This window comes from Lactuca sativa, chromosome 7 (assembly GCF_002870075.4).
Source record: "Lactuca sativa cultivar Salinas chromosome 7, Lsat_Salinas_v11, whole genome shotgun sequence".
NCBI lineage: Eukaryota > Viridiplantae > Streptophyta > Magnoliopsida > Asterales > Asteraceae > Lactuca > Lactuca sativa.
The window spans coordinates 82,030,248-82,052,321 of NC_056629.2; positions in this window are offsets into that span (position 1 = coordinate 82,030,248).

A 22,074-nucleotide genomic window follows, 5' to 3' on the forward strand; every position below is an offset into this window, starting at 1 on the left:
TCCTATAAGACAACACTACAGTACTACATTAATTTACCCATTACATACATTTAGTGATTATTTCACTTAAACATTAATGTACAAACTACATTTTGTTAATGATAGTTACACTTGGGAAATTACACACTTTTACAACAAACGAGCATACAAACCAGTTAATCCTTGGTAGAAGGCTACTTTAATAGAAAATATAGGTTTTTCTGAGAGATTCAAACTTTTACAAACACTTACATACATTTTACAAACTTACACTGTCGTAACCCAAAACCGAGAACGGCGGAAACGTTCTGGGGCGGAGGACGTCATGTAATGTATCATAACACAGTGGTAGTAAACAAGCATACAATATCATCCATTGCATTAAATATATAATTTTAATACAAGCATGTTCTGTACAGTTTTAGACACCAAAAATATAATGTAAATCAAAATAATAAGATGAGTCTTGGATGTGCTCCATCTTCTCAAAAGCTGGTCTTGGTACCTGTCTACTGATGACCTGAGAATACAAGTTATTTTGAAAGCGAGTATCAGCATTAAGCTGGTGAGTTCATAAGTATTTTAGTGTTGGTGTTTGTTATCAAAATGTTTGAACATGTCTCAAGTGTAAGTTTGTAAAATGTATGTAAGTGTTTGTAAAAGTTTGAATCTCTCAGAAAAACCTATATTTTCTATTAAAGTAGCCTTCTACCAAGGATTAACTGGTTTGTATGCTCGTTTGTTGTAAAAGTGTGTAATTTCCCAAGTGTAACTATCATTAACAAAATGTAGTTTGTACATTAATGTTTAAGTGAAATAATCACTAAATGTATGTAATGGGTAAATTAATGTAGTATTGTAGTGTTGTCTAATAGGAACTACTGCTGTACTAACTACCTTAAACCGGATTTATATTAAGGTATTAGGTCATTAATTGTACCATACTATCGACTGAGTAACAACGACAAATGTAGGTCGTAAAAAGGTATGACGTTTGGCACCCGCAGACCTGCAGGTCCGGCTGTAGCTAACAGCAAGGTGTAGGATAGTCAATCCAGTATAGATATGTACGCAAACTCACGCTCTCCCTCCAAGAGATTCTAGTTACAACTCGGGCTATGACATTTAAGGCATGTCCGATACAGTGGATCACAATTGTAAACGTATTCATGTATAGGTAATGTAATGTTACTTGTTCTAGTATCGTTGTACATGTTCTCTTACTAGTATAGTTGTGTATGTTCCCTTTCTAGTATAGGTTGTAAATGTTCTCATAGTAATGCAATGTATATGTTCTCATAGTTAATAAGTATTGACTCATGAATGAACTGACTCATTGATCTAGAATTTGTAGAAGTATGATCCTATGTTACCCCGATGGTAACTTACTGATGATGTAACTGATACGCATGAATATGGAAGTACTTTTATGTCTATATATGCACATATGATATATAATTAATATTGAAATGACCCTCGGACGGCTACCCGACATCCCACCAGACCATATCCAAATCGAGGAAAAGGAAATAGGGCGGATGGCCTTCCTAAGTCTTTTAAACATTTCTTATATATCTATGCATATATGGACATGCAATTTATAAGAAGTATAATAAAGTTTAAACAAAAGTATTTGATAAGTAAAAGAGTTTGTAAAACATTTTGAAGTAAAACAGTTTGATAAACAGTTTGAACAGTGATAAAATCATTGGTTTTCTAGTTATTAATCACATGTGATTGATGTAATAAATATAAGTATTTAGCTTGTATTCCCCCCCCCCCCATATAAAAGTATTTAAAACATTTAAAAGTATTTCAAAGGTTAATTAAAGGAGTATGAACTCACCTGTAGTGAGTGGTTCTGATGACAATGTTGGATTAGACGCTAGGTGCCAAGTGGTGACTTGAGTACACGCGCGAATCCTATTTAGCATATATTGGTACATATATGGATTTAATTAGTGTTATGAACAACTAATTGATGATTTTGGGACCACCTTAGGGACTAGTAAACACTTATAATGAAGTGTTATAATCATATATGATTGTATGAGGGTTTATAAGGCTATACAAGAGGGTGTATGGCCAAAATACACAATATGTGTGTGTGTGCGGCCAGGTGTGCTGCCAGCACATATGTGCGGCCCTGTGTGCGGCCATGTGTGCTGCCAGGTGGTGTGTGCTGCCATGTGTGCGGCCAGATGAAGATCTTGGTGTTCTTGGTGTTCTTGGTACCTTTTATGAAGATCTTCAAGGAGAATGGATGATACTTGAGAGGATTTTCGTGTTCTATGCCTGAAGAAGTGAAGGAAGGGTTCAAGAATGATCTAAGTGTGGCATATATAGGTGGAGTGTGCGGTTGGGAGGGTGTGAGGCCGCAAACAAGAGTGTGTGGCCGCACACTCAAGTGTGTAGCCGCACACTCCATGTGTTGGAGTGTTTGGCCCGATTTTTGATTCCTACACTTCGAGTTAACCCTTTTTAGCACTCCTACCTTGATTATATCACATTTAGAACGCTTCATTAGACTCTAGAGGGTACTACTATATAGTAAAATAAGTCTAATATTGGAAAGAATTGAAGAATGCATGCGAGGAGTTTTTCGGGTTGTCACGTCATCCCCCTGTTAAGGGAATTTCGTCCTGAAATTTGAGTTTAGTTACTAGATTATTACAAATACCTAAGTAAAAAGATGAGGATATTTTAGTTTCATCTGATCCTCTCGTTCCCAAGTGAATTCTGGCCCGCGCTTGGCGTTTCAGCGAATCTTCACAATCGGGATATGACTTTGCTTCGTCTGCTTGACCTCACGGTCCATGACTTCCACGGGTTCTTCCACGAAGTTGAGGCTCTCTTTGATCTCGATCTCTTCAAGTGGGATTACAAGAGTCTCGTCGGATAGACACTTTTTCAAATTGGAAACGTGGAATGTAGAATGTATGTTACGAAGTTCGTTCGGTAGATTGAGTTTGTAAGCCACTGGGCCGATTCTTGCGAGAATCTCGAAAGGCCCAATGTACCTTGGATTTAGCTTTCCACACTTTCTGAAGCGTATCAAGCCCTTCCAGGGTGAGACTTTGAGAAGGACTCTGTCTCCCACCTGAAATTCCAAAGGTTTTCTTCTTTTATCAGCGTAGCTCTTCTATCGGTCTCTAGAGGCTTTTAATCGTTCACGAATCTGAACGATTTTCTCTGTCGTTTCCGGAATGATCTCCTGACCGGTGAGAGTACTTTCAGAAGCTTGACACTTAGCTAATTAGGTATCACCCACCTCAGCCCAACATAGAGGGGATCTGCACTTTCGGCCGTAGAGGGCTTCAAATGGAGCAGCCTTGATGCTCGTGTGATAACTATTATTATAGGAAAACTAGAAAAGGGGTAAATGAGTATCCCATGCCTTTCCGAAGTCAATCACACAGGCTCTCAACATATCTTCCTGTGTTTGGATGGTCCTCTCACTTTGTCCGTCGGTCTGTAGATGGTAGGCTGTGCTCATGTCTAGCCTTGTTCCTAGGGAATGTTGCAACGACTGCCAGAATCTTGAGGTGAACCTACTATCTTTATCGGAGATAATGGATATAGGAACACCATGTAGTCGCACGATTTCCCTAATGTACGTTCTCGTAAGTTTCTCCATCTTATCGGTTTCTTTGATAGGCAGGAAGTGTGCAGACTTGGTCAATCTATCGACGATGACCCATATGGTATCAGGTCCACCCGTTGTCTTGGGCAACTTGGTTATGAAATCCATAGTGATCCACTCCCACTTCCATTCTGGGATTTCTGGTTGTTGTAGTAAACCGGAGGGTTTCTGGTACTCGACCTTGACCTTTGCGCAAGTAAGGCATTTACTTACGAAGGTAGCAATCTCTGCTTTCATATTAGTCCACCAGTATAGCTTTTTAAGATCCAGATACATCTTATCTGAACCTGGGTGGATGGAATACCGAGTGTTGTGCGCCTCGGTCATGACCAAGTCTCGGAAACCACCGCGCTTCGGGGTCCAGATCCGGTTCATGAAATATAGGGCTCCGCCACCCTTGGCTTCTAAGTTTTTATCCATTCCTCTGAGGGATTCATTCGCCACATGTTCAGGTTTCATAGCTTCAAGTTGAGCCGCCTGAATTTGTTTAGACAAGTGCGAATGGATAGTCATTGTCAACGACTTGACTCTTCGACCAAAATATTCCTTCCGACTTAGGGAGTCTGCTACTATGTTGGCTTTACCCGGATGATAACGAATGTCGCATTCGTAGTCATTGAGTAGCTCGACCCACCGTCGTTGTCTCATGTTGAGCTCCTTCTGATCGAATATGTGTTGTAAACTCTTGTGGTCGGTAAAAATAGTGCTTTTTGTGCCGTACAAGTAATGTCTCCAGATCTTCAGGGCAAACACAACTGCCCCCAACTCAAGATCATGAGTGGTGTAGTTGAATTCGTGCGTCTTCAGCTGTCTCGAGGCGTAGGCGATGACCTTACCCCGTTGCATTAGGACACAACCGAGCCCTTGGTTTGACGCATTGCAATAGACCACGAAGTCTTCTATCCCTTTGGGTAGGGATAGTATTGGTGCGGTGCATAATGCTCGTTTGAGCGTCTGAAATGCTCTTTCTTGTTTCTCTTCCCAGTCGAAGGCTACGCCTTTCTGGGTCAGTGTTGTAAGAGGTTTCGCAATACTGGAGAAGTTCTGTATGAATCTGCGGTAGTAGCCAGCAAGACCTAGAAATTGACGAATTTCTGTAGGCGTCTTTGGTGCTGACCAGTTCTCAATAGCCTTAATTTTGGATGGATCCACGCGGATTCCCTCTTCGCTTACCACGTGTCCTAAGAATTCGACTCTTCGGATCCAAAATTCACATTTCGAGAACTTCGCATAGAGCTTCTCCGTTCGTAAAGTTCTTAAAACTTGTCGTAGGTGATTGCCATGCTCTTCTTTACTCCGGGAGTAGATCAAGATGTCATCAATGAAAACGATGACGAACTGATCCAAGTAAGGTCGACATACTCGATTCATCATATCCATGAAAACTGCGGGCGCATTGGTCAATCCGAATGGCATCACCACGAACTCGTAGTGTCCGTAACGAGTCCGGAAGGCTGTCTTCGGAACATCTTCCTCTAGCACTCGTAACTGGTGATATCCGGATCTCAGATCAATTTTGGAGAAATAGCTCGCCCCTTGCAGTTGGTCAAATAGATCGTCTATGCGAGGTAGAGGATAACAATTTTTGACCGTCAGTTTGTTGAGTTCCCTGTAGCCGATACACATACGGAATGATCCGTCTTTCTTCTTAACAAACAAGACTGGTGCTCCCCAAGGTGAGAAGCTTGGTCTTATGAAGCGCTTGCTAAGCAGTTCGTTAAGTTGACTAGATAATTCCTGCATCTCAGCTGGTGCTAATCGGTATGGCGACTTAGCTACAGGGGTAGCTCCTGGAATTAGGTCGATTCTGAACTCGACCTGTCTTTGCAGAGGTAAACCTGGTAGTTCTTCTGGGAAAATGTCAAGGAAGTCGCTCACTACTGAAATGTTCTTTAGTTCTTTCGTTTCGAGGCTCGTATCGACAACGTGAGCAAGGAATGCATGGTATTCTTTACGGAGATACTTCTATACTTGAATACTTGATATTATACGAAGACTTGTACTGGGTTTATCGCCGTAGACTATAAGAGTTTCGTTAGACGGGAGATTTAGACGGCTTTCTTTCTCGAAGCACATGATGTTGGCGCGATGAAGACTCAACCAATCCATGCCGATGATAACGTCAAAACTTTTAATGGAGACCGGCATGAGGTCGATTGGAAATGAATGGTTATCTAAAGTTAAGGTACAACCTAAGTATATGCTCTTGGTGCTTTCAGTTTTCCCATTTGCCATTTCTACCGTGAATTGTTCTTTAAGTCCGTGTGGTTGATGTTTAAGCATGTGAGCAAAGTTATGGTTCACGAAGCTTCGCTCCGCTCCACTATCGAACAGAATGCATGCATAGGAGTTATCGAGAAGGAACGTACCAGTCACCACCGTCGGGTCAGCAACTGCTTCCCCATGGCTTATTGCCAGTACTCTCCCCTATCCACCTGTATTCTTTGCTTTGGGACAATCCCTCTTGTAGTGGCCTGCCTCACCACATTCATAGCAGGTTGGGCTCGTGCCTGAGCCAGGGACTTGAGTGATCGGTCTTGCCGGAGACCTACAAAAATGGACAGTGTGTCCTTTCTTGTCGCAGTTAGAACAATGCATTTCACGGCAGGGGCCGTTGTGGTGGAAGTTGCGTTTGTTGCACTTAGGCAGACTTCTAGCATACTGCTTCACCGAAGCAGTAGCAGCAGTAGGGGTTATTGCGGCATGTACAGCCACAATTTGCTGCTTTTTGGCAGCTCGCTGCTTCTTCTTGTCATCCCAGAACTTCCGATTAGAGTCAGCGGGTTTGGAGGGTTCTGAGACGGTTTGAGTTGTTGTTGCTGTTAGGGATTGGATTCCATGATCGATGAGTCGCTATGCCAGTCGTTTGGCACTGTCGAAAGTAGTAGGGCTTGATGATAGAACATTTCCTTGATACGGAGGCACCAGCCCCTAGATGTACCTTTCGATCTTTTTCCCTTCAGTGGGAACCATATTGGGGCAGAGAGCCACCAGTTCACTGAACCTGGCGGTATAAGCGACTATGTTGGAGCCCTTCATGGTTAGGCCCCATAGTTCTTGCTCTAATTTCTGGATTTCACCCCTCGAGCAGTACTCCTCAATCATGAGGTCTTTCATTGTTTCCCAACCCATGTCGTTGGCTACAACGAGAGTTAGAGCTTTAACGTGGCCGTTCCACCACGTTAGGGCTTTTCCTTCAAAGGTGCATACAGCATATTTGACTTTGCACGTAGTAGGGCATGAACAGATTTTGAAGACCGATTCAGTCTTCTCGAACCATTGCGAGAGGGCAATGACTCCGCTGGTTCCATAAAAGGATTTCGGCTTACAGTTGGTGAAATCCTTGTAGGATCATTCTTTCGTACGCACATGGATCTCAGCATGAGTGGATTCAACAGGGGTTCCACCTTGGCTATTGTTAGTTGAGTGGTATTGGGCATTGGCAGTTGCCACTGCCGCAGCTACTGCAGCGTTCAGAGCCGTAGTATCTATGACCGAAGGGGGAGGAGGTGCAGGGTTATTCCAGGGAGATTTGCGAGGAGGCATCTTTCAGCTGTAGTTTATAAAGACAGATACAATGGTAAGAATCAATTGTAAACAAGTTGAGAGTGGCACATGGACTAAGTAGCCATAGTCCAACAGTTGAATGAGTGTACGAATTGAAGTCATAATAGGGAAGAATAGTAGGAAAACGCAAGTGTAAAGATTTTCTCATAGGTTAGTTAGCTGTCAATATTACTGGTATTATTGATGTAATGTGTTCAGGGAAAAATCGACCTAACAGTAGGTCTTACATCATACCATACGGAAAAGTTTGACAGTTACTAGACTCCTAGTTAGCGTACTGAGAGTTAGGAATATTTTACAGACAAACGTTACCAAAAGCCCGGATACTAAAGGCTATTCCTTAATCATAAGACAAAGATGTACTAGACATCTTCTAACGACGACGAGAACTCCTAGGGCGAATCCTCATATCTGCCAGTTGCCGAACCACTTCTCGGAAGTGTCGTTCGTGAGCTCTTTGGCGAACTCGAAGTTCTGCGATTTCGGTGGTCAATTGATGTCGCAGTGCATCATTGGATCTCCTCGTCCTTTCGAGTGCTTCTTCCAGATGTCGAATGCGGATGGTATTAACGCCTGAGTTGGCATCAATTTCCATGACTCGGTCGATGGCTGCTCGACCTTGTTCAACGTTTCGAGCAATTCTACGGACCATGACGGGCAGAGCTCTATCCGCAGAACTACCTTCGCTAACGTTGTAAAAGCTTCGGTCCCCAAAGTAAGGTAATGGTTGACCCTGTTCGTCGCTCCAGCGATTTAAGTTGTTTACTCACAAGGGAGTGGGACCTGGAAATGTTGGTCGGGGATCCTTGTTTGGGGCTTAACCTACTAGCGGTAGGTTGTTGACTTCAGGCTCGGAGTCGGATCCATCAGAAAAGCCTTCTGCGAGGTGATCATCCAAAGGGATTGGATGCTCATCTTCGGGCTCTTCTTCTTCGATCCACCCTGCATTGCCTTCATCTGGAAAGTACGGGTCGCCGTGATGAAATCCATCCATGATATCTATGCGAGAAGAGAGGTATGAGAATATAGTATATGCGTAATCAGTAGTACAAAATACACCTATAGTATTTTAAGTTTAGGTTCTACTTATCTTTTTGTGGTATTGTTGGTAAGTTTTTAGACTTGTTAACATATCACAACCATTCTAGGGCATATGCTAATCACTCCTCGGACCAGCATAGTTGATCAGGCTATGCCATTCCCAAGACTGACCATACATCCCCGAGCTCACCTATGATATTTAACAATCGTAATACTTTTTTTCTTGTCGTTGGGACACCGATTTTAGTATGAATGCAGCCTAGTATACTTAATTAAATATTTTAGTATTTAATGTATAGATTCCTGGTCAGAGTGCTTTAATCCCTAATGGGTTTATAGTTTAGTATATCTTTTATGGGTTGATATACTTAATTCACTATAAACAATGCTCTGATACCAATCTGTTGCACCCCAAAACCGAGAACGGCGGAAACGTTCTAGGGCGGAGGACGTCATGTAATGTATCACAACACAGTAGTAGTAAACAAGCATACAATATCATCCATTGCATTAAATATATAATTTTAATACAAGCATGTTCTGTACAGTTTTAGACACCAAAAATATAGTGTAAATCAAAATAATAAGATGAGTCTTGGATGCGCTCCATCTTCTCAAAAACTGGTCTCGGTACCTGTCTACTGATGACCTGAGAATACAAGTTATTTTGAAAGCGAGTATCAGCATTAAGCTGGTGAGTTCATAAGTATTTTAGTGTCGGTGTTTGTTATCAAAACGTTTGAACATGTCTTAAGTGTAAGTTTGTAAAATGTATGTAAGTGTTTGTAAAAGTTTGAATCTCTCAGAAAAACCTATATTTTCTATTAAAGTAGCCTTCTACCAAGGATTAACTGGTTTGTATGCTCGTTTGTTGTAAAAGTGTGTAATTTCCCAAGTGTAACTATCATTAACAAAATGTAGTTTGTACATTAATGTTTAAGTGAAATAATCACTAAATGTATGCAATGGGTAAATTAATGTAGTACTGTAGTGTTGTCTTATAGGAACTACTGCTGTACTAACTACCTTAAACCGAATTTCTATTAAGGTATTAGGTGATTAATTGTACCATACTATCGACTAAGTAACAACGACAAATGTAGGTCGTAAAAAGGTATGACGTTTGGCACCCGCAGACCTGCAGGTCTGGCTATAGCTAGCAACAAGGTGTAGGATAGTCAATCCAGTATAGATCTATACGCAAACTCACGCTCTCCCTCCAAGAGATTCTGGTTACAACTCGGGCTATGACATTTAAGGCATGCCCGATACAGTGGATCACAATTGTAAACGTATTTATGAATAGGTAATGTAATGTTTCTTGTTCTACTATCGTTGTATATGTTCTCTTACTACTATAGTTGTGTATGTTCCCTTTCTAGTATAGGTTGTAAATGTTCTCATAGTAATGCAATGTATATGTTCTCATAGTTAATAAGTATTGACTCATGAATGAACTGACTCATTGATCTAGAATTTGTAGAAGTATGATCCTGTGTTACCCCGATGGTAACTTACTGATGGTGTAACTGATACGCATGACTATGGAAGTACTTTTATGTCTATATATGCACATATGATATATAATTAATATTGAAATGACCCTCGGACGGCTACCCGACATCCCACCAGACCACATCCAAATCAAGGAAAAGGAAATAGGGCGGATGGCCTTCCTAAGTCTTTTAAACATTTCTTATATATCTATGCATATATGGACATGCAATTTATAAGAAGTATAATAAAGTTTAAACAAAAGTATTTGATAAGTAAAAGAGTTTGTAAAACATTTTGAAGTAAAACAGTTTGAACAGTGATAAAATCATTAGTATTCTAGTTATTAATCACATGTGATTGATGTAATAACTATAAGTATTTAGCTTGTATTCCCCCCATATAAAAGTATTTAAAACATTTAAAAGTATTTCAAAGGTTAATTAAAGGAGTATGAGCTCACCTGTAGTGAGTGGTTCTGATGACAATGTTGGATTAGACGCTAGGTGCCAAGTGGTGACTTGAGTACACGCACGAATCCTATTTAGCATATATTGGTACATATATGGATTTAATTAGTGTAATGAACAACTAATTGATGATTTTAGGACCACCTTAGGGACTAGTAAACACTTATAATGAAGTGTTATAATCATATATGATTGTATGAGGTTTTATAAGGCTATACAAGAGGGTGTATGGCCAAAATACATACTATGTGTGTGTGTGTGCGGCCAGGTGTGTGGCCTAGTGTGCTGCCAGCACATGTGTGCGGCCCTGTGTGCGGCCATGTGTGCTACCAGGTGGTGTGTGCGGCCAGATGAAGATCTTGGTGTTCTTGGTACCTTTTGAGAAGATCTTCAAGGAGAATGGATGATACTTGAGAGGATTTTTCTATGCCTGAAGAAGTGAAGGAAGGGTTCAAGAATGATCTAAGTGTGGCATATATAGGTGGAGTGTGCGGTTGGGAGGGTGTGAGGCCGCAAATAAGAGTGTGTGGCCGCACACTCAAGTGTGTAGCCGCACACTCCATGTGTTGGAGTGTTTGGCCTGGTTTTTGATTCCTACACTTCGAGTTAACCCTTTTTAACACTCCTACCTTGATTATATCACATTTAGAACGCTTCATTAGACTCTAAAGGGTACTAGTATATAGTAAAATAAGTCTAATATTGGAAAGAATTGAAGAATGCATGCGAGGAGTTTTTCGGGTTGTCACAATTCAATCGCCATTTTATAGGCAATTTCCTTAAACACCCCTTATAGACCAGCTTCGTGAATGAGGCCTACTAACGGTAAGACTGAATGATTACTCATACATATATAATATTAGACTTTTAATGTTATATATAGTATAGGGTGTATTTTACACTTTTAAAATACTAGGTGGTTTAATTTAGTGAATTATACTTTTAATTTAATTAAATGTAAACCAAAACTTTATGGATTTATTAAATCACTTTTAATTATACATGTTAATTAATTAATAAAACCATAAGGGTGAGATTTGAACTTTTCAAATTACTAGGGTTTTAGAATTTAACATTTCAAAATTAAACTTATAATCAACTTTTAAATTCCAAAACTTGAGAGCAAGTTTCGAAACATTTCAAAACACAAGGGGTCAAATAACAAATAACATAAATTAAACAATTAATTTCATAATTATCTATATTTGACCTAATCTTATTTTAGTCATTAGATAATTACCAAATAACTTTAAATAATCCATATTTATCACATAAACAACCAATATTTAAAAGATTTGAAATCATCTATTGTTTTGGCATGGATAAACACTTAATTAAGATAAAATTCGGATTTTAACTTCATAAAACAAATTAAGCATCAATTCCAAGTCAACACAGCAGCTAAAACCCGAAAATCCCTCTGTCTGACCCCTGGACTCGCCGAGTCAGGGACTGGACTCGCCGAGTCAGACAGACTCGCCGAGTTCATCCACCGACTCGCCGAGTCAGGTCGGGCAGAGGCTAAAAATTCGTTTTTCAGTAAATAAAACAGATAAGCATCAAATACAACTGAAACCAATCAAGGCTCTGATACCACTGATGGGTTTTAGGCATAAGAACAGTCCTATGTGCTCATACAAACCCTAATGCTTGGATCTAGGTTTCTCTATTGTACATGCTTTGAATCCAAGACTAATAAACTTAGATCTAACATATTATAAACTGAATTTGGGTTTAGAGAATTACCTTTGATTGTTATATTGCAATAACAATCAATTTCTTGCTTTGATTGGCTTTAGAAAGCTTAGTGCCTCAAGTGCTGCACCTCTAATGGAGTCACAAACACCTTATGCAACTTGGATGAAGAGGAGAAGAAAGGAGGCTGCCCAAAATGACTAGAAACCTTAGAGAATCAGTTGTCCACGTTTTTGGGGCCTAAGGGGTCCTTTATATACTTGTGTAGGCTGCTAGGGTTTCAGTCAAAACCCTAATGGACAGCTTAAACTCTAAGCAGCCCATGGAACCTTCTGGATAAGCCCATGGACGAAAATATGATGGGCTCCCATCATAATTTCGTTCACCCCTTGATCCTTTAGTATTCCTTAGCCCAATAACTCAATTATCCAATAATTGCAGTCCAGTCCCTAAATTTAATTAATCTCTTTTAGCCACAAAATTAATTCTTAATTAATTCTTGACTAATATTAATTAAACAATATGATTTCTCCTTTAATATATTATTCTCATAATATATTAATAAATCATATTCAAACCTTTCTCTCCTTAAATCATCCTACATATTGCTATGGTGAAGGCAACCCAAAAGGACCATGCTCATAATCGGGTCAAGTACATACCAAAATAGTTATGGACTTAGACCCTAATCCAACACAATGTGCCGGTTAGGCACACACGCTTTATTGATCTATGAAAAACATCGAGTCACCCTTCTCTACCAATGTCATCCCCAAATTAGTGTGCCGGTTAACCACACACGCTCCACTAACGTTTGACAAGGGTACGAAGTGTAATTCTATGGATTAGCATACAATTTCACATTTTTCCTAAAGTAACTATGATTTGGGAATTTGAAAAAGCATTTAGTTACTTTGTACTTCATTATACTTATAATGGAAGGTTTCTGTCCTATCCTACCCGTTCGGCTAACGAACCTCCACTAGTCAAGAGTGCGGTGGGTAAGAGTGGATACCCATTCAATCGCCATTTTATAGGCAATTTCCTTAAACACCCCTTATAGACCAGCTTCGTGAATGAGGCCTACTAACGGTAAGACTGACTGTTTACTCATACATATATATATATATATATATATATATATATATATATATATATATTATTAGACTTTTAATGTTATATATAGTATAGGGTGTATTTTACACTTTTAAAATACTAGATAGTTTAACTTAGTCAATTATACTTTTAATTTAATTAAATGTAAACCAAAACTTTATGGATTTATTAAATCACTTTTAATTATACACTTTAATTAATTAATAAAACCATAAGTGTGTGATTTGAACTTTTCAAATTATTAGGGTTTTAGAATTTAACATTTCAAGAATTAAACTTTTAATCAACTTTTAAACTCCAAAACTTGAGGGCAAGTTTTGAAACATTTCAAAACATTAGGGTTTAACTTATTTAAATTTCATAAACAAAACCTTTAAGTTCAAATTAAAACTATAAAACCTAAAGGGTGCAATTGAAACTTTTTCACATCACAAAGGATCAAATAACAGATAATATAAGTTAAACAATTAATTTAGTTATTATCTATATTTGACCTAATCTTATTTTATTCATAAGATAATTACCAAATAATTTAAATAATCCATATTTATCATATAAACAACCAATATTCAAAAGATTTGAAATTATCTATAGTTTTGGCAAGGATAGTCACTAATTTAAGATAAAAATCGGATTTTCACTTCATAAAACGAATTAGGCATTAAATCGAAGTCAAAACAACAGCTAAATCCCGAAATACCCTCTGTCTGACGCTCGAACTCGCCGAGTCAGCTCTGAACTCGCCGAGTAGGGTCCAACTCGCCGAGTCCAGATACTGACTCGCCGAGTTGAGTTGGGCAGAGGCCAAAAACTCAATTTTTAGCAAATGAAACAGTTAAACATCACATACAACTGAAACCAAACAAGGCTCTGATTCCATTGATGGGTTTTATGCATAAGAAACAATCCTATGTGCTCATACAAACCCTAATGCTTGGATCTAGGTTTCTTTATTGTACATGCTCTAAATCCAAAGCCATAAACCCTAGATCTAACATATAATAAACTGAATTTGGGTTTAGAGAATTACCTTTGATTGTTATATTGCAATAACAATCAATTTCTTGCTTTGATTGGCTTTAGAAAGCTTAGTGCCTCAAGTGCTGCACCTCTAATGGAGTCACAAACACCTTATGCAACTTGGATGAAGAGGAGAAGAAAGGAGGCTGCCCAAAACGACTAGAAACCTTAGAGAATCAGTTGTCCACGTTTTTGGGGCCTAAGGGGTCCTTTATATACTTGTGTAGGCTGCTAGGGTTTCAGTCAAAACCCTAATGGACAGCTTAAACTCTAAGCAGCCCATGGAACCTTCTGGATAAGGCCATGGACGAAAATATGATGGGCACCCATCATAATTTCGTTCACCCCTTGTTCCTTTAGCATTCCTTAGCCCAATGACTCAATTATCCAATAATTGCAATCCAGCCCCCTAAATTTAATTAATCTCTTTTAGCCACAAAATTAATTATCAATTAATTCTTTGACTAATATTAATTAAACAATATGATTTCTCATTTAATATATTATTGTCATAATATATTAATAAATCATATTTAAACCTTTCTCTCCTTAATTCATCCTACATATTGCTATGGTGAAGGCAACCCAAAAGGACCATGCTCATAATCGGGTCAAGTGCATACCAAAATAGTTATGGACTTAGACACTAATCCAACAGATTAAGTGGCTTAAATAGGGTGAAAAAACCCCAAAGGTAGAGTTTCATCTATCCTGACCTACTCGCCGAGTCAAGACCCCGACTCGTCGAGTAGTTCACTTAATGCTCGTGCATATTCTGCCCTCTACTCGACGAGTCAGGGCTACCAACTCATTGAGTCCTTCTTTCAAGACAAATAAATAAATAATTAAATATGTACCAAGGAAACAGGCATTACAATTGAGGCACATTTTGCTACCAGAAGATGCCATTCGGCGTTAAGAACGTCGGGGAAACATATCAGCGCCTAATAGATAAAGTATTCGCAAAACAGATCGACAAGAATGTAGAGGTATACGTCGACGACATGGTCATTAAAAGTCGCAATGAAGCAACGTTGCTCCGTGACGTGAAAGAGACCCTCCAGACATTAACACAATCTCAGATGAAGCTTAACCCAGGAAACTACATTTTCGGAGTAGAAGAGGGCTAGTTCCTAGGATACCAGATAACCAAAGAGGGAATCCAGCCAAATCAGGTCAAACTCCATAAATTCATAGATTCTAGGGTCTTGCATAGTATAAAAGGAGTCAAAGAAATCAATGGGAGGCTAACAGCGCTAGGCAGGTTCGTTGCCAAGTCAACAGAAAAAGCCCTACTGCTTTTCCAAACTCTAAAAGGATGTGTCGACAAGAACCACTTCAAATGGACGATGGAGGCCGATGCAGCCCTCTAATTCTTAAAGGGGGCCCTATGTTATTTGCCAAAAATGGAAAGCCCCTTCGCAGGCAAAACCTTACAAGTATACCTCGCGGTCACTGATGAATCCATCTCGTCAGTTCTGGCAGTAGAGAGAAACAAGAAGCATTCGCTGATACATTTCGTGAGCATGGCACTGCAAGGCCCCGAAACCAATTACCTCGATCTTGGAAAAACTAGTACGGGCGCTAATCTATATGGCCAGACAGTTACGGTGCTACTTTCAGGTACACAAAATTGAAGTACTGACCAACCACCCGATAAAACAGGTCCTACTATGACCCGAAAAATTGAGTCAAATTGCGAAATGGGCAATAGAACTGGGGGAACATGACATATAATACCGGCCACGAACCAGTATCTAGGCCCATGCCTTAGCAGACTTCCTGGTAGAAATATCAGACACATTTAGGGGAATACCAAAGGCCTTACCTGCAGATCCATTGCAGCCCAAAGAAAGCAAAGACATATGGGAACTACAAAATGATGATGCTCCAAATAATGAGGCTTCAGGCATAGGCCTGATTCTAAAAAACCCCAGGGGGATGAAATAAATTACGCCCTAAGATTCGATTTCCAAGTTTCAAATAATGAGGCCGAATACGAAGCTCTCCTTGCTGGCATTCGATTGGCGCAGGAAGTCGGGGTGAAACACTTCCGAGCGTTTAGCAATTCGATGCTAATAACAAACCAGGTAAATGGCACTTACGAAGCCAAAGATCGAAGAATGAAAAGATACCTGGAAAAGAAGCATCAACTAGCACACTCATTCGATAGCTTCGAAATCAAACAAATAACCTAGGGGAAGAATACAAGAGCTGACGCTGTTAGTAAATTGGCCTCAATATCCTTTGACCATTTAACCAAGAAGGTGTTGGTAGAAGTACTCGGAGAAAGGAGCATTTACAACAAGAAAGTCTATGTCGTTATGGAATTGCGGAATTGCAAAACTGGACCAAACCATACCTAAATTACTTGCATCATTGGATTCTCCCAGATGACTTAGAAGTGGCCAGGCATATAAAAATTAAAGCCCCCCAGTTTGCGGTGAAAGGCGCACAACTGTACAAAAGGGGGTATCTAGCACCGTAACTCAGATGCATCTCGCAACGACGGCCAAGCTCTCCTGGAAGAAAATCACTTAGGTGAGATGGGAGCGCATGAGGGGGCGTGAGCACTCATAGGGAAAATACTATGCCTAGGGGTATACTAGCCTAACGTGTACAAGGACGTAGTGGGATTCACGAAGAAATGCCCGCAGTGCCAAGCGTTCGCCTAGTTCCAGAACCTACTTGCAACAACCATGACCAACATCAGCAGTCCATGGCCTTTCCACCAATGGGGCATCGATATCGTGAGCCCATTCCCAACGGCCCCAGGGGGATAGAAGTTCCTATTAGTCGCAATCGACTACTTTACAAAGTACATTGAAGCAGAGCCTTTGGCCACAATCACGGGCGAACAAATGATCATATTCATATGGAAGAACATCCTAACTCAGTTTGGAACTCCCACGATCCCGATAAGTGACAATGGCACCCAGTTTGAGGGTAGCCCCTTCAAAGAATGGTGCAAGGAGAAGCGAATCCACCGTCGTTTTACCTCAGTCGCGCACCCCCAGGCGAACGGACAAACCGAAATATCAAATAAGACCATCGTGAATGGACTGAAAAACGCATAATGAAAACAAAGGGGGCATGGACCAAAGAGCTGCCGATGGTGTTGTGTTCATACCGCACCACTGAGAGGTTAGGAACTGGAGAAACACCCTTCAGTATAACATACAGCATGAAAGCGGTGCTCCCACTTGAAATTCTGAGTGAATCCCTACGGGTGAAAAACTTTGACACGAACTAAAATGAGGAAGAGTGACAAAAATACCTAGATATGCTAGGCGAGAAGTGTCAGGAAGCACAGTTGTGGCAAGCAGCCTACAAAGCCCGCATGGAAAACTTCTACAATAAACGGGTAGTAGTAAAAAACTTCAAATTCAGAGAATGGGTGTTGAGAAAGAATGAGGCCAGCCACTCAAAGGCATAGGGCAAGCTAAGAGCGATCTGGGAAGGCCCGTATAAAGTAGTGAAGATGCACCTAGATGGAGCGTACACACTGGAAGCACAAGACGGGAGACCAATACCCCAAACATGGAATGCACGCAACCTACGCTACTTTTACTTATAAAACAACTGGCAAATAGCATAGCAAGAACAAAAAAGGGGGACAATGTCGCCCGAACTTTTAGCCTCAGGGATGCACCAAAGTCAAAGTGACAACACGTAAACCTTCACCATTTTCCCCAAGCACTTTCCAAAATAGTACAATCTTGTAAGAAAATAGAACTGATTTTACTCATCAACATATACGTATACATATGTAGATGCAAATATAAAAACCAAAAACAAAAATAGGGGTTGCGCGAATTCACCAAACGGGACCACAGGCTGATCACCCACACTGTTTAGGCAGACCAAATCGCCAACATGCAACCACAAATCTTGAAAAGAGATGATTCCTCAGGGAACACGTCGGTTCGGCCAAATAACAAGGCCTCTAAGCTCTTGAACCAGACGTATACAAAGGGTATGAAGGATTATAACCTTTCCCTAAAAATAAATGGACACGGGTCTAGGGAGCCTTAAGGTGATGACCTCGGTTCACTTTAAGCGGCCACAAAAGGAAGGTAGTAGGTCACTCGGCTCAGAGCTGAAGTCCAGGCCTACAAAATACCCTCCGCGGAGATGCCTCCCCGAAACAAACGCAAACATGATGGCATTTCAAAAACATACAAAACATTAAACACTGAAATCATCTTGTGGTGTCTAACAAACAATATATAACAACGACAAGTGTACAAAAACTTTCAACAAAACATCAACCCTAACAAAGACTACGTTCACACGCCGCCCTCAACGCCGTCATCTGGAACAACATCCTCCTCCTCGGAATACAATTGGCGGAGATTGACAAGACTAAGCTTACCCAGTTTGAGATAAGCATGAAGTCCGTCTCAGCAAAAGCCCTAATGGCAGCGAGCATGGAATCAGTGGACCGAGCCACGACGTCCGGTTCAGATGGGACGGAGTCGTTACCATATGACAACGCCAACGCCGCCTACTTTCCATTCTCCACACACGCAGCCACACACGCGACCTTCATGCAGCGAATTCCGAGCTTAAACTCACTACTCTCGACGATGTGGTCTGCTATGCAACCCCCTTTTGAAGAACCCAAACAGATCAGTCTCCAGGACTTTCCTCTTCGAAACCTCAGCTGAGAGCTTGTAACCTCGCAGTGCCAAACGTTCCATTAATCCAGCCTTCTCCGTTGCCAAATTTTGGACTTGCTGAGATAGGTGGTCGACCTCCCCGTCCAGAGTCGCCACCTAAGCCTCAACAACAGTCTTCTCTCCAGATAGCACAAGGTAGCATTCATCGAACTTGTGCAACTCCTCCTTGAGGTGCCAGACCCTCTCCGGGAGCTCGTAGCAGAAGGAAATGCATGATGACACCATTCACTAGTAGGACTCTTCTCTGATAAAAGAGAATTGGGTGTAAGGTTCCACCCTGGGAGATATAGACCATAGGCGCCGGAAGAGGAAGGTCCCACCTTCGATGGGATGCCATTCGAAGCCGAATGTGAGGTGGGGCAACCTCCCATAGGTGACTTAGTGAGAAAAGGTCCCGCCATTAACAATCTCGATAACAACATGTGACTTAGCGAGAAAAGGTTCAATGTTGCGTTTCAGGCGTAAGCGTTAGACAATAGTATCACCACCAACATCCTCCCCAAGGGCAAAATCTACAATAGCGGACTGACGACAAGAGACGACCTAAAAGCCAGGCACACCCGATCCCTTAGACGAAGAGGTAGCCTTGGCTCTTGCCATGGCAGGAGAGGACTCACATTTCGGAACAGGCCTGGTAATAGTCGGGACGAGTAGCGCCTCCACCAGGGGAACCTCATGATACTGGAGATCACCCCCAAAATTCCCTCATAATACTTGTTTGAGAGACAAAAGCTTCTCGTCACCTACAACAACAAAAACGCAGGACCCGCATTAAGAAAAATAAGAAACATGATGACAAGCAAAGAGGTGGGGGGAGGGGGAGGGAAGGTAACACTTACCGCCATTACTCACATGAAACTGAGGCATCTTCCCTCGTGAACGCCAAGCAACGCTCATCCCGGCTGCCACCAATATGCAGTCCGGTTAGTCCTCGTCGTCAAAGCAAATTCCCCTCTGTGCTCAGGGCATAGATAAACCGACACCCGACAGTTGGGGCGCGCGGTCCAAGCCATGGTCACACGAGAATAGCCTGCACCAACCAAATCACTGTTGACCCATAACCATCGATCCTGCCAGTTTTTCCATGGTGCTTTCTGGTTAACTATAAAGGAATGTGTGTTGCGGCGTTGAGAAAAAGTGTGAACGCCTGAATGATTCGAGAAATTAAAGAAAGATTGGAATGCTTGAAAATGAGGAACTACACCCAATGCCCGACTCCACAACTCGAACCATACTCCCATATGACTTCATCAAAGAAGTTGGAAACAGGAAGACGGGACCTGGCCTAAAAAATAGCCACCAGAATACTGATCTTCCTGGCCGCCGGTTGATACATAGTAGATCCCTCCGACGAAAACTGTACCCCATGTTCAGGCATAAACCCAAACCGGAACTGAAGAGACTCAAACTCCTCATGTGTAGGGACAATTCCAAATCTGATGGAAGCCATCGGAAACCAGAAATAAAAATATAGGAGAAAAGAGAAGCGACAAAGAAGGCTGAGATGGCAGGTTATGGAGAGAAGAAGCATGTAACCACTCTTAGAAACAGGGGACCTTTATAAACATTTCAAAATGAAGAAAAGAGCGAAAATATTGAAATGACACTCTTTCGACAAATGACTTTATTACGATGGAAACACCTCATGTATCGTTCCCATCTGACGCATGTCCAGACCTAAGCTATAACTACTCAGCTACCCTAAGAAAACTCTGATGTCTACTAGCATGGGGGACTTGTTGACGTACCCCACCAGGAATCCGTCAAATACAACGGAGCCATCAGTCTGAAAAACGAATCCGAACGACGAACATCTAACGTCGGGTCCTCGTGCTCACTCCTGCCCTCGTACTACTGTGCCTATTTCTTAGCGCCCAAGCATCAAGGTCAAAGTCGTGACAAAACAATACCAGCCCACTCGCAGGACGATATGTGTGGTCCCTAGAATATCATACCTGGCGAACCTACGCCAACGACAGGCTACCACTTATGGAACACAATTCACCAATCAGAGTTCACCTAGCTCTGGTAGAGCCTGAAAAAGCAGAAAGTACTATCGGGGATCTGTCCGCCCCCCTTTACCACAGGTATAAAAGGCCCCCTTCTCCCTGAAGAGAAGGGGTCAAGCTCTTTAACCCTTCAACATTCTCTTTAAGCTTTTAACCCTATCACATACCCTTACTGACTTAATCGTCGGAGCCTTTTTCCGGGACAACCTCCCGGACGATGACTGATAGTCTCATCTTCTTTGTTGTGATCCACAGGCTCTTCATTCCCGCCCTCAGATAGACGGTGTCAAGCCGGTCACATATCACAACAATAAGGTAGAAAAGCATTTTTTTTCTGCCACCTCTTAAAGTTCTATCTCGAGAACTTCTCAGGTTCCTCAACATAATTGACCGGCATGGTCATCACTGGAGCTCCTTGAGCATTAGGAGTACCATTAGGCTTAGGAGGTTGGGAGATCTCACTAGCCATACTACACATATAAACCAATAGTTTTAGTTAAAACAATGTAAAGCAGTTACAAATTAGTACACGATAACAACAACTTAAAACTATTAAACAAGAGTGTTTTCCCAAAAAAAAAAAGTCTAGAAACTGTTAAGACAATTGTTTTACTTGAATTCTGTCTTAGAAAATAAGTTCTAAAAATAGAAGCAGAAAACAAATTCTTTGAATAAGAATTACAAAAACTGACTTAGAAAATGATTTTTGAAGACATGATCTTAACTAAAAAATAAAAATATTAGAATAATCAAGAACCAAAGCAGAAGACAAAAGCAGTTTTTTTTCAAATTGCTCGTTTCATACAAACGTTTTGTTTTAAGACTGTTAAGAAAAATATAACTCTAGGATCTGCACGAAAGAACAAACAATAAAATTGTTACTGAGGCATGTGTTTGACACAGTTTCCTTAAAACAAACTCACCCTATATGGATGTTTGTTTCCCAGGATACAACAATAGAAAATAATTCTTCTAAATTGCCCAAACCTCACTTGTCCTAGATTATACTTTGGTTGCAGCAAAAGATCGAAGATGAAGCAGAATCGTAAGTGAGGAAGAGAGTGATTTCGTTTCATTTGGTGTAAAAAGAACAAATAAGGAAAGACTCTATTTATACTATAAACCGTCATTGATTTCATTAAACATCAAAACGTAACAGCCAATTAAATAGCATAATTAATTGATATATCAAAACCGAAATCTATCATTAATAGCCTTTAATTTGGGTTTGTAACTGCTAAGCGAAAAAGAAATATTGCAAAAAAGGTCCTTGAACTTTTCTAGTCGACCGATGGTGCATTCGTACCTGCAGGAAACGCTCGCATACAAGTTCAGTGAGCCGAAGCCAAATTGGCTTG